This window comes from Nerophis lumbriciformis, linkage group LG25, assembly GCF_033978685.3.
Source record: "Nerophis lumbriciformis linkage group LG25, RoL_Nlum_v2.1, whole genome shotgun sequence".
Classification (NCBI taxonomy): Eukaryota; Metazoa; Chordata; class Actinopteri; order Syngnathiformes; family Syngnathidae; genus Nerophis; species Nerophis lumbriciformis.
Window position 1 is genome coordinate 8,678,893 of NC_084572.2, and position 11,108 is coordinate 8,690,000.

General features: G+C 37.6%; 1 protein-coding gene across 1 annotated transcript in view; it reads right to left on the reverse strand.

The window, feature by feature from the left end:
- The window catches only part of rerg (RAS-like, estrogen-regulated, growth inhibitor), a 61,975-nt gene that overhangs the window by 50,169 nt on the left and 698 nt on the right, over window positions 1-11,108 (reverse strand). The gene's annotated exons all lie outside the window — the stretch shown is intronic.

Below are 11,108 nucleotides of genomic sequence, written 5' to 3' on the forward strand. Positions count from 1 at the left end.
GCCACACTGTTGTAACACCTGCTGAATGTAGCTTGGCATTGTCTTGCTGAAATAAGCAGGGGCGTCCATGAAAAAGACGGCGCTTAGATGGCAGCATATGTTGTTCCAAAACCTGTATGTACCTTTCAGCATTAATGGTGCCTTCACAGATGTGTAAGTTACCCATGCCTTGGGCACTAATGCACCCCCATACCATCACACATGCTGCCTTTTACACTTTGTGTCGATAACAGCCTGGATGGTTCGCTTCCCCTTTGGTCCGGATGACACGATGTCGAATATTTCCAAAAACAATTTGAAATGTGGACTCATCAGACCACAGAACACTTTTCCACTTTGCATGAGTCCATCTTAGATGATCTCGGGCCCAGAGAAGCCGGCGGCGTTTCTGGGTGTTGTTGATAAATGGCTTTCGCTTTGCATAGTAGAGCTTTAACTTGCACTTACAGATGTAGCGACCAACTGCATTTAGTGACAGTGGTTTTCTGAAGTGTTCCTGAGCCCATGTGGTGATATCCTTTAGAGATTGATGTCGGTTTTTGATACAGTGCCGTCTGAGGGATCGAAGGTCACGGTCATTCAATGTTGGTTTCCGGCCATGCCGCTTACGTGGAGTGATTTCTCCAGATTCTCTGAACCTTTTGATGATATTATGGACCGTAGATGTTGAAATCCCTAAATTTCTTGCAATTGCACTTTGAGAAACGTTGTTCTTAAACTGTTTGACTATTTGCTCACGCAGTTGTGGACAAAGGGGTGTACCTCGCCCCATCCTTTCTTGTGAAAGACTGAGCATTTTTTGGGAAGCTGTTTTTATACCCAATCATGGCACCCACCTGTTCCCAATTAGCCTGCACACCTGTGGGATGTTCCAAATAAGTGTTTGATGAGCATTCCTCAACTTTATCAGTATTTATTGCCACCTTTCCCAACTTCTTTGTCACGTGTTGCTGGCATCAAATTCTAAAGTTAATGATTATTTGCAAAAAAAAAAATGTTTATCAGTTTGAACATCAAATATCTTGTCTTCGTAGCATATTCAACTGAATATGGGTTGAAAATGATTTGCAAATCATTGTATTCTGTTTATATTTACATCTAACACAATTTCCCAACTCATATGGAAACAGGGTTTGTATAATAAATATATTTTCCATATATTAGCCACCCCAGACTATAAGCCGCAGATATATATACGTTGTGAAATTAGTTATTATCACTGAAATAATCTGCAAAATGTTTAAAGAATCTGGGTATTATCTTCGACCCAACTCTCTCCTTTGAGTCACACATTAAGAGTGTTACTAAAACGGCCTTCTTTCATCTCCGTAATATCGCTAAAATTCGTTCCATTTTGTCCACTAGCGACGCTGAGATCATTATTCATGCGTTCGTTACGTCTCGTCTCGATTACTGTAACGTATTATTTTCGGGTCTCCCTATGTCTAGCATTAAAAGATTACAGTTGGTACAAAATGCGGCTGCTAGACTTTTGACAAGAACAAGAAAGTTTGATCATATTACGCCTATACTGTATATACCTTTATATACATATATACATATATATATATATACCTATACTGGCTCACCTGCACTGGCTTCCTGTGCACTTAAGATGCGACTTTAAGGTTTTACTACTTACGTATAAAATACTACACGGTCTAGCTCCAGCCTATCTTGCCGATTGTATTGTACCATATGTCCCGGCAAGAAATCTGCGTTCAAAGAACTCCGGCTTATTAGTGATTCCCAGAGCCCAAAAAAAGTCTGCGGGCTGTAGAGCGTTTTCTATTCGGGCTCCAGCACTATGGAATGCCCTCCCGGTAACAGTTAGAGATGCTACCTCAGTAGAAACATTTAAGTCCCATCTCAAAACTCATTTGTATACTCTAGCCTTTGAATAGCCCCCCTTTTTTAGACCAGTTGATCTGCCGTTTCTTTTCTTTTCTCCTCTGCTCCCCCCTATCCCTTGTGGAAGGGGAGACACACAGATCCGGTGGCCATGGATGGGGTGCTGGCTGTCCGGGGTCGGGACCCGGGGTGGACCGCTCGCCTGTATATCGGTTGGGAACATCTCTGCGCTGCTGACCCGTCTCCGCTCGGGATGGTTTCCTGCTGACCCCACTGTGGACTGTACTCTTACTGTTATGCTGGATCCACTATGGACTGGACTCTCACAATATTATGTTAGACCCACTCGACATCCATTGCATTCGGTCTCCCTAGAGGGGGGGGGTTACCCACATATGCGGTCCTCTCCAAGGTTTCTCATAGTCATTCACATCGACGTCCCACTGGGGTGAGTTTTTCCTTGCCCTTATGTGGGCTATACCGAGGATGTCGTTGTAGCTTGTGCAGCCCTTTGAGACACTTGTGATTTAGGGCTATATAAATAAACATTGATTGATTGATTGATTGATATTTACACACCATAATTGTTTCCAAACAGTGTCTGTAACAGGGCAGTAAAACGGCTGATCAAACAAAACAGAAGTCACGGTCATGGACCTACTTGCTGCGCAAGCGAACCCTCCAAACGACTAAACAGACTCAATAACTCCAAAGTGACGTTTTGGTGAATTTCCTGAGGAGTTTGGAAAAGTGAAACAATGCAAAAAGAATGCCGTAGTGAGTTAATAATGCTAACACAGACACTCGTAAACCTGTTAGCATATTAGCTAATGCTAACGACGCTCGCTTGATTGCATTACGATAGCGCGCACAGGTATGCGTGAAAACACTCTTACACACTGAGACAAGATTTAATGATCCACAAGGGAAATTGTTCCACACAGTAGCTCAGTTACAAAAGGATGGAAAGGATAAGGATGGAAAGGATAATGCACAAAGAGAGGGCGAAAACAAAAGGTATAAAGTAGACTAAAATGTACCATAGTAGCAGTATAAAATATAATGTCAGGTTCAAACACTGATGACATCTATTAAACAAGACAAGAGGCAAAGAATTAAACCGAGACAGAATTCAATTTGGACTCAATATTGAGGAGAGTCGTCTGTACACTGTACCCTTGCACAGTATCTCAGCACGCTCTGCCAAAAGATTGCACGCCTCCTTCTTGTATTTTGGACCCTCCCCGACCACCTGGCCACCGCTGTTTCCAAAGGACAAAGGTCGCAAAAAGTTCACAGAAAAGGTCGTAAACAATTCACAGAAAAGGTCAGTTCAAAAAGAGTTCGTAAAATAGTTCAGAAAGAGGTCCATAAAATAGTTCAAAAAGAGTTCGTCTGGAAATTGGGCAGATCCTGCCATCTCTCCGCTTTGAAGTCCTTGGGTTAGAACAATATCTTTCTGTTGATTACAATACATGAGAGAAAACAGAAACACCTTCATCTTGCTTTCCTCCTACACAGTGGAGTTTTACGAACTCTTGGTAGGTTTCAAAGACAGCTTTTGTCTTCTCACCAGACCCTAAATTTTTGTGATAATTTAGAAACAATTATTCTAACATATAACATGTAATATTTACATATTATATATACAGAATATATTATATACTAATATATTACATTATATCATATCATATTTAGTAAGTAAGCGATGAGGTGGCAACTTGTCCAGGGTGTACACCGCCTTCCGCCCGATTGTAGCTGAGATAGGCTCCAGCGCCCCCCTCGACCCCAAAGGGAATAAGAGGTAGAAAATGGATGGATGGATGGAATTGTTTTAGTTATATTGTAAAACTGACAAACGTTGCTTGGAGTGACGAATGAAGAATGTAGAAACGGTGTGGACAATTGGTAGATGAAATGGCACTTCTACTTCCGGTTCAAAGCTCTAAACAGCATTAATTCACATTCACCCTGCAGTAAACAAACTCGTCCAAAAGATGGCGTCGTAGCACAAACAATTACGCACCATTTAAGGGTCTTTGCTTGTGTTTAATGAAAACTATTTTCTTCAGGGCCACCCAATTTTATAAACTGCAAGGTTCGAAGTGTAGGAAAAAGTAGCAGCTTATGATCTAAAGATTTACCGTAATATATATATTACACACACAAAAGTACCGAAAATGTGTACCGTTGAGTACTGCCCCCGCGACCTGATCTCGGATGAGTGGAAGAATCCAGGTACCGGTATCAATTCCCAGGTACGTGAATTTGGTACTCCTCATGCTCTCTCAGGGAGAGCATGAGGAGGTTGAGGTGGGGGGGTAGGGGGTGGCGTGGGGGGGGCTGTATATTGTAGCATCCCAGAAGAGTTTGTGCTGCAAGGGGTTCTGGGTATTTGTTCTGTTGTGTTTATAATAATAATAATAATAATAATAATAATAATAATAATAATAATAATAATAATAATAGATTTTATTTGTAAAAAAAAAAAACACTTTACATTGGTAAACAACCTCAAAGTGCTGCAGTGTATTAAAAAAAAATTTTAAATACAAAAAAAAAAAAAAAGATAATAAAAAATACAAAAAAATAAAAACTACAACAGCCAAATAGCTAAAACTAGTATGCATATATCTAAAAAAAAAAAGAGGCTTTTTTAAAAAGAAGGGTTTTTAAGTCTTTTTTAAAAGCATCCACAGTCTGCGGTGCCCTCAGGTGGTCAGGGAGAGCGTTCCACAGACTGGGAGCGGCGGAGGCGAAAGCCCGGTCTCCCATAGTTTGTAGCTTTGTCCTCTGAGGTTGGAGGAGGGCTAGCCTGTCCAGAGCGGAGGTGTCGTGTGGAGGATTTGGGGGTGAGGAGTTCTTTGAGGTAGAGGGGGGAATTTCCATGTTGTGTTATGGTGCGGATGTTCTCCCGAAATGTGTTTGTCATTCTTGTTTGGTGTGGGTTCACAGTGTGGCGCATATTTGTAACAGTGTTAAAGTTGTTTATACGGCCACCTTCAGTGTGACCTGTATGGCTGTTGACCAAGTATGCATGGCATTCACTTGTCTGTGTGTGTGAAAAGCCGTAGATATGATGTGATTGGGTCGGCACACAAAGGCAGTGCCTTTAAGGTTTATTGGCGCTCCGTACTTCTCCCTACGTCCGTGTACACAGCGGCCTTTTAAAAAGTCATTCATTTTACTTTTTGAAACCGATGCTGAAAATTTCCGATATCACATTTTAAAGCATTTATCGGCTGATAATATCGGCAGTCCGATATTATCGGACATCCCTAGTATTCATCACGGGTCTCGGTCATTTTGCTGGCAATCAGCGGTCTATTCATGGTGTCAGGGTCTGGGATAAGACCCTGAATTAGCATACAATCTTCAAAAAAGCATTTTGATTGGTTCTTGGGTTTTGTTCAAAATAGCTGGTTTTTGCACACTGCTGTCATCTTAAATGTAGCGGCACACATTGTTAAATGTGCTCTGTAATCTCCTCAACCTCAGCAACACCCAGTTTTCAGGGCGACACAAAAAGCCAAGCGGGCACACAGTACAATTATGAGTCCCTAAAGCAGAGCTGGGCAAATATTTTGACTCTGGGGGGGGGACGGGGGGGGGGCACATTGAGAGGAAAAAATGTGTCTGGGGGGCCAATGTGTATGTATGTATAAATGATATAAACACATTTACCTGTAAAAAAAACAAAAAAAACCCTGCTGTACAGTATGTGTTGGTGTCCCTTTTTTTCAGCAACACCAAAAGTCACAATGTCCGAGAGAGTTCTAAAAACGTTATCCTCAAAAAAACAAAAAATTTAATTTTACAGTTTTTTACTAAGAAAGTGGAATTTACATTATTAACTATGAACAATAAAAGACTGTATTAATATTGCAGTGTTGTTAAAAGGAAAGGCCATGTAACACAGTGGTAAAAATGCCCCTAAGGACTAAATTGCAATAATAAACATATGTTTCATGTACCCTAAGATTTTTTGTTCAAATAAAGACAATAATGAATTTTTTTTGTGGTCCCCTTTATTTAGAAAAGTACCGAAAAGTATCCAAACAATGTTGGTACCGGCACCAAAATATTGGCATCAGGGCAACACTAATAAATTGGCCCCCGAGACACATTTTTTCCTCTAAAAAGGAGCCCAAAGGCTGTTTGTCGCAATGGAAAGTTTGGGGCCGGGCTGTGGGATCACAGACAGTGGCGATTTCTAAACTGAATCGCAAGATGGATCACATCATGGAGAAGCTTGAAAAGGAAAAATGTAATATGAGAACAGACAAGTCATTGTATTGTCTGCTCGCGGAAAACAAACATCCTAATCTACAATTTGACTCCCTCGAATGGCCTTGACGCTGTGAACAACAGGAACAGGCTGTTCTGAAAACACCCCTGAGGACACCTCAATGATGGACGCTTTTGACCTCCCTCCCTCCTTAACAACACCTGGAGTCGAACTTTTGCTTGCATGCAGAACGGCCCCAGTCTATGAACATTACATCATCACATCCAAGACAATGGGCACATACACACACACACACACACACCCCTCCCCATACCCCACGCCTTCACCACCACTTGTTTCCCCTCGGGGTGATGGACGGCTGGCAGCGCTTCATAGCAGCAGTCGACCTCTAGGGCCCCAACTCGCCGCCCCTTTGTTGTGAGTTGTCGTGATTAGATGTAACGTGTTTATGTGTGCATTGCATGGAGGTTTTTCCCCACTCCAGACTAGCCCCCCTTAGGAGCCCAGTCTAGATTGTATTTTTTTACTCATCTTCTTTCCCAGCGTGTTACCTTTTTCTTATCTTTAACGGGAAAACATAGTTTCGTTGTACTTGTGCAATGACAATAAAGTCCTATCCTATGTGGCCCCCCCCCCCGAGTCAAAATATTTGCCCAGCTCCGCTTTAGAGACTCCTAATTGTAGCGTTTGCCTTCAGCTGTGTGCCCGCTTGGCTTTTTGTGTCGCCCCGAAAACTGGGTGGTGCTGAGGTGGAGGAGATTACAGAGCGCAGACCACGGGAGGAGACCTGCCGCACGCTATAGAAGGCGGGCCAACCACACGGCTCCTTATCCAAACACGCAGGCAGTTAACCCGTCGTTTCGCCAGCGTCACCCTAAAGCGTTCTCCTACTTGACGAATGTTATTGCGGAACATTCCGTGAGTCCAGCACAGTGCAGGGGGTCAGCCCGGGGTTCCAATAACAGCTCGTTAACTTATTAAGCCTTCATTTCCTCCCAGAGATGACTTCAAGTCAGATTTTGCTATCAAACATCTAAACCATAGCAATGTCTGTTATTCAGTTTTTGGGGCAAGAACCAGGCGAGTGACCCCCCCAAAAAGTCTGTTTATATGTGGACTATTACGCAACAATTAGTCCTGGAACCTAAGAGGAGGAGGAGTGGGAAACATCTTAAAGTAGCTGAATGGGTACCATGGATTGTCACAGGGGTGTAGTGTTGTCCCGATACCGATATTTTGGTACCGGTACTAAAATGTATTTCGATACTTTTCGGTACTTTTCGATACTTTTCTAAATAAAAGGGGACCACAAAAAAATGGCATATTGGCTTTATTTGAACCAAAAAATCTTAATCTTAGGGTACATTGAACATATGTTTATTATTGTAATTTAGTCCTTAAATAAAAAAATAAAATAAATAAAATAAAATAAGATAAAATAAAAAAAATGTTAGGGTACATAAAACATATGTTTATTATTGTAATGTAGTCCTTAAATTAAAAAAAATAAAATAAAATAAAAAAAATCTTAGGGTACATTAAACATGTTTATTATTGTAATTTAGTCCTTCAATTAAAAAAACTAAATAAATAAATAAAATAAATATTAGGATACATTAAACATATGTTTATTATTGTAATTTAGTCCTTCAATAAAAAAATAAAATAAATTAAATTAAATAAAAAAATCTTAGGGTACTTTAAACATATGTTTATTATTGTAATTGAGTCCTTAAAATTTAAATAAAATAAAATAAAATAAAATAAAATAAAATAAAAAGATCTTAGGGTACATTAGACATATGTTTATTTATTTGTAATTTAGTCCTTAAATTAAAAAAATAAAATAAAATAAGATCAAATAAGATCAAATAAAAAAATGTTACGGTATATTAAACATATGTTTATTATTGTAATTGAGTCCTTAAATTAAAAAAATTAAAAAATAAAATAAAATAAGATAAAATAAAATAAATATTAGGGTACATTAAACATATGTTTATTATTGTAATTTAGTCCTTAAATAAAAAAATAAAATAAAATAAAACAATCTTAGGGTACATTAAACATATGTTTATTATTGTAATTTAGTCCTTAAATTTTTTTAAATAAATAAATAAATAAAATAAATAAAATTAGGGTACATGTTTATTATTGTAATTTAGTCCTTAAATAAAATAAATAAATAAATAAATAAAAGAAAATAAATAAATCTTAGTGTACATTAAACATATGTTTATTATTGTAATTTAGTCCTTAAATAAAAAGATAAAATAATAAAAATAAAATAAAATAAAAAGATCTTAGGGTACATTAAACATATGTTTATTATTGTAATTTAGTCCTTAAATGAAAAAAATAAATAAAAAAAATAAAATAAGATCAAATAAAAAATGTTAGGGTACAAGAAACATGTTTATTATTGTAATGTAGTCCTTAAATAAAATAGTGAACGTACTAGACAACTTGTCTTTTAGTAGTAAGTAAACAAACAAAGACTCCTAATTAGTCTATGCAGTAACATATTGTGTCATTTATACACCTATTATTTTGTACACATTATGAGGGACAAACTGTAAAAAGTAAATATTAATCCACTTGTTTATGTACTGCTAATATCTGCTTACTTTCTGTTCTAACATGTTCTATCTACACTTCTGTTAAAATGTAATAATCACTTATTCTTCTTCTCTTCTTTGATACTTTACATTAGTTTTGGACGATACCACAAATTTGGGTATCGATCCGATACCAAGTAGTTACAGGATCATACATTGCTCATAATTTAAGTCCTCATGTGTCCAGGGACATATTTCCTGACTTTATAAACATAATATGAATTTAAAAAAAACAAAAAAAGATTTTGTGATGCTAAAAAATATCGATGTAATCATAGTATTATCAACTACATACGCTCTTGTACTTGGTATCATTACAGTGGATGTCAGGTGTAGATCCACCCATGGCGTTTGTTTACATTGTGACGCCGGTGAGCTATTGTATCCTCCTACGCTGTGTAGTGAAGCATGTTTAGCTATTCCTTGTCCTCCAGTGATAATGCTACATGTAAGAAACTTACTTTATTATAAAAAAGTAATAAAAATTATTTTTTTTAAAAATACTTTGTGACGATAAAAAATATAGATGCAATCATAGCAGTATCGACTAAATACGCTCTTGTACTCAGTATCATTACATTGGATGTCAGGTGTAGATCCACCCATGGCATTTGTTTACATGTTTGGCATGTTTAGCTATTCCTCGTCCTCCAGTGATAATGCTACTTGTAAGAAACTTACTTTATTATAAAAAAGTAATAAAAAATAATAAATAAAAGACTTTGTGACGATAAAAAATATGGATGTAATCATGGTAGTATCGACTAGATTGGCTCCTGTACTTGGTATCATTACAGTGGATGTCAGGTGTAGATCCACACGTGGTATTTGTTTACATTGTGACGCCGGTGAGCTATTGTATCCTCCTACGGTGTGTAGTGAAGCATGTTTAGCTATTCCTTGTCCTCCAGTGATAATGGTACATGTAAGAAACTTACTTTATCATAAAAAAGTAAATATAAATAAACATTCTGTGACTATAAAAAATATAGATGCAATCATGGTAGTATCGACTAGATACGCTCCTGTACATGGTATCATCACAGTGAATGTCAGGTGTAGATCCACCCATGGCATTTGTTTACATTGTGACGCCGGTGAGCTATTGTATCCTCCTACGCTGTGTAGTGAAGCATGTTTAGCTATTCCTCGTCCTCCAGTGATAATGGTACATGTAAGAAACTGACTTTATTACAAAAAAAAGTAATAAAAATAATAAATAAAAAAGACTTTGTGACGATAAAAAATATAGATGTAATCATAGTAGTATCGACTAGATACGCTCTTGTACTTGGTATCATTACAGTGGATGTCAGGTGTAGATCCACCAATGGCATTTGTTTACATGTTTGGCATTTTTAGCTATTCCTCATCCTACAGTGATAATGCTACTTGTAAAAAACTTACTTTATTATAAAAAAGTAATAAAAAATAATAAATAAAAGACTTTGTGACGATAAAAAATATGGATGTAATCATAGTAGTATCGACTAGATTCGCTTCTGTACTTGGTATCATTACAGTGGATGTCAGGTGTAGATCCACCCGTGGTGTTTGTTTACATTGTGACGCCGGTGAGCCATTGTATCCTCCCACGGTGTGTAGTGAAGCATGTTTAGATATTCCTCGTCCTCCAGTGATAATGCTACTTGCAAGAAACTTACTTTATTATAAAAAAGTAATAATAAATAAAAAAGACTTTGTGACGATAAAAAATATGGATGTAATCATAGTAGTATCGACTAGATGCGCTCCTGTACTTGGTATCATTACAGTGGATGTCAGGTGTAGATCCACCCATGGTGTTTGTTTACATTGTGACGCCGGTGAGCTATTGTATCCTCCTACGGTGTGTAGTGAAGCATGTTTAGCTATTCTTTGTCCTCCAGTGATAATGCTACATGTAAGAAACTTACTTTATTATAAAAAAGTAATAAAAATAATTTTAAAAAAAAAATACTTTGTGACGATAAAAAATATAGATGCAATCATAGTAGTATCGACTACATACGCTCTTGTACTCAGTATCATTACAGTGGATGTCAGGTGTAGATCCACCCATGGCGTTTGTTTACATGTTTAGCTATTCCTCGTCCTCCAGTGATAATGCTACATGTAAGAAACTTACTTTATTATAAAAAAGTAATAAAAATAATTTTAAAAAAAAATACTTTGTGACGATAAAAAATATAGATGCAATCATAGTAGTATCGACTACATACGCTCTTGTACTCAGTATCATTACAGTGGATGTCAGGTGTAGATCCACCCATGGCGTTTGTTTACATGTTTAGCTATTCCTCGTCCTCCAGTGATAATGGTACATGTAAGAAACTTACTTTGTCGCCACGCAGGCCAGGATCAGTGATTTAGAAGTAGCTAAAACACTG